Genomic DNA, 3,873 nt, shown 5'->3' on the forward strand with positions numbered 1-3,873 from the left:
TATTTGATATATATATATATATATATATATATATATATATATATATATATATATATATATATATACACAGTGTGAAATAAGGCTGGTGTCCCCAAAATGGAGATTAAACAGGGAAGAACCAGAATAATGCCACATCTGAACCATAAATCTCACACACACACACACTCATCTTTCTACCTCATAAACAATTTTAGTGGGAAATCATACAGCAATACAAGGAACAGAGGTGAAAACAGCAGTGTTGGTTTGTGTCTCAACTAATTAAAAATAGAATAAAATAAAAAGGCCAAAAGTTATAAATAATAATAATAAAAAGGTCAAAAGCAATAGTAAAATAAAATGTAAAAAAAAATAAATAAATAACAAAATGCTCGAAAATCTACATTTTTTTCTGAAATATGAGCCAAATTGTTTGTAAACAAACAAACAAATAAATAGGTGAATCAGTTGAACTGTGGGGAAATGCTTCCTAAAATACATTTTATATATTTTATAAATCTTTGTATATTTTAAAATGCATAAAAGAAAAAAGAAAAAATTGTGCCCAACTAAAACTAAACTTTAAATTTTTCAGGGAAAAAGAAAATCTCATAAATTAGGTCTTTGTGAAGAATGTTGGACCAGTGTGTGTGTGTGTGTCTGTGTGTGTGTGTGTGTGTGTGTTTCTTACAGGGTCACTGCTGTCTCCGCACCACACACACACTCTTACAGTGAATAATTCAGCTGGTGTGTGTGTGTTTGAGGACGTGAGGTTTTGCCCTGTTGATGCTAACACATGCAGACATGAGGGCTGAATTATTCAATACGTCCTGCACTCTTCCTCCTCCTCATCACACATTTATTGCCCATCCTGTGGTTCTGATGCGGTCCGGCCCCAGATTATGCTCATCATGTTTGTCCTTTAGCTGAACATGAGGTCAGACACTGAAACAGAGCCTCATAAGTGACCGATGTGAAACAAGAAATGAGATGCAAACGCGCCAATCTTTCGTCTGAAGACTTTATTAGTCCCAGGTGCGACCGCACAGATGCATCATAAAACCACGTTACGGGAGGAGGGTAATATTCCCACACACGTCTAATAGCCTTTTTATAAGACCCTTTTAAGCGAACGACTATGATCTTTATTAGTGGCTTTTATTGATCATGGCAGCTTGATGATGTTTTCCTGACTGTCAGCGCAGAAATAAATATGACAGATCACTGTAATCTAACTCATCGTATATGAAACCTATACATCATGTCGTTTACTGGAGTTTAACTTTGAACCAGAAGGAAGCTCTTCTCTCTTTCTCTGTCTCTCTGCGGTGTTATTTTAGCTGCAGATGAAAGCAGAGGGAGGGAAAGACGGGATTCCTCAACAGACACACAGCAGAATTAGTCAATGAGAACATAGACATGAGAAAGAGCGTCTCCATCAATCCCCAGAGAAACTCCCAGCATGCTTTGAGCATCAACTAGCAAAACAACATCTCACACAAAAACAACCAGCCTGAAAGCACTATATCTGCTCCAGCTCACAGACTCACTCCATCCGTTTATTTTATTATCATTATTATTATTATTTTTTAATTATACACACACACAGAAAAATACAAAAATTAGGCTTGAAAATATTTCAGGAATATAAACCAAATTGTTTTTATTATTATTTTTAATTATCACACACACACAAAAATCAGGCTTGAAAATATTTCAGGAATATAAACAATTTTTTTTTAAACATTGGTTATTTTACTATTATTTTTGGCTTTGTGTAGTTTTAAAATCAAAATAAATAAATAGTTAAAAAATGTTATATGTTATATAAAATGTACAACAACAACAACAACAAAAAAAAAAAACGGGTTAAAAGATACTTCAAGAAAATAAAATTTCCAATATTTCTAAAAATATTTATTAGTTATTTTACTACTGTTTTTGGATTTGTGCATTTTTTTAAAATCTAGATATACATATTGTTCAAACTATATAAATTATATAAAAACAGAAAAAATATTTCAGGAAAATAAACGTTCCAGTATTTACACAAATATATTTTACATTATCTATTTTACTACGGTTTTTAGCTTTTTTTTTAATTTAAATATTAAATAAATACACACGCACAAAAGTATTTTTTCCTCCCACATTTTCACTGGTTCACCATTTCACGTTTTATGCATTTGTCAGATGCTTTTATATAAAGTGAGTGTTCAGAATATACGTGTTGATTTCATTGTATCTTCTAAACGCATCAATAGTGATTGTGCAATAAACACAAACAGCTCAGTCAGAAATAATCAGTGTTTCCTCTCATTACAGAGCTGCTACTTTCAGTGTAGCATACTAACACTAGGAAATCCCTGGATGATATGCTTTATTTGCCATAATGCACAGTATACAACCAGATCCGTGTACTTTTCTATAACTGCATCCCACAATGCAATGGGCCTGACATTTTATTTTCTTCTTTACTCATTACTTAAATACTGGACTTTAAATGCAAAAAAGCACGATGTGTGTGATAATTGGACACCACAGACTGAATTAAACATGCAACATAATGAGTTCATGTGACAGCAGTGTAACATACGACTGTCTGAAACATTTATTGCTGCATATTGCATAATTTTAAAAATTACTATGTAGCATATAGTATATACACACTATGTAGTATGCAAATATTCCATTCTGACCAATATTTTTCTTTATTGAAATTATGATAAAATTACTATGATCTGATGCTTCCAGTCTGAAGAATTTGGCCTTCATCTCCTCTGATTCCTCATCATCTTCAACGATAGAGTCCTGCAGGAGACTTGGAGAACTCAACCTGACACACACACACACACACACACTTATGTGGTTATGTTATGGCCGGTACTGTGGTCACTCAGGTTATAATAAAACAAAATAAACAATTATCTTGAATTCCCTCCCCTTGACATTCAAAACTCATCCACATCATTTTGTCTGTCCGGTTTTAGGTCAATACCATTTCTCGTACTGGCACAGCCTTGAGCTGGATGCTCATTCGTCCTCCTCTTAAGAGCATTATGCTATACTTCATTGAATTGTATATAGTCAAAAAAAACCTAAAAGTTAAAAAAAGATGCTATTATAGACACAATTGCTCAATTTATGCCCTATTCTGCCAATGAAAATAGTTCCAAACAGTGTCACAGCACAACATTTGTGTTTAACGAATCAGTGATTCAATGATCAATCTCAATGAATCAATTATCCATTTGAGATAGAAAAATGGCACACTTTCCTACTACATAGATGGCAAAAAAAAAAAACAGTGTGAATGGCAGTGAAGCAACGCAAGTGATTCTGGTAGGTCACATGACAATGACAACATAATGAATATAGCACATCCAGATTACGTTCATGCTATATAGAGCATCACGGAACAGTCAGGCAGTAATTATTTTTTCAAGAGAAGCACTGATTTCAGACACTTCGTTCCTCGGTGAATCAGCTGTTTGAGTGAATTGATTGAGTGAATGACTCACTCAAGACAGTGACTTGTTTCATATTGAGAGTATAAATTATTTTTTCCAACATTTCATATTTCTATATGCAACATTGTATATTTAAAACAGTATTATGGAATCTCTGAGCTACATTAAACAGTCTGTGTAAATCTAAATGCCACTTCAGATGCAGTTTCTGTACCACTTCTGCAGGGAAAACTGGATTTTGCTGATATTGATTTCAGCCCTATACGGTATTATGTATAATTGCATTTAACTGCATAACATTTACATGAAAGGGGATGCATACATTTAAAAAGGTTTGAAAAGTTGCCCTTATTAAAAGGCAAAAAAAGCCCCTGGAAATCAATTAAGGGAGCAAATATTGCCACTGAAAAATGGGAAAGAAAGA

This window comes from Sinocyclocheilus anshuiensis, unplaced genomic scaffold (genome assembly GCF_001515605.1).
Source record: "Sinocyclocheilus anshuiensis isolate Anshui unplaced genomic scaffold, SAMN03320099.WGS_v1.1 scaffold84, whole genome shotgun sequence".
Lineage (NCBI taxonomy): Eukaryota > Metazoa > Chordata > Actinopteri > Cypriniformes > Cyprinidae > Sinocyclocheilus > Sinocyclocheilus anshuiensis.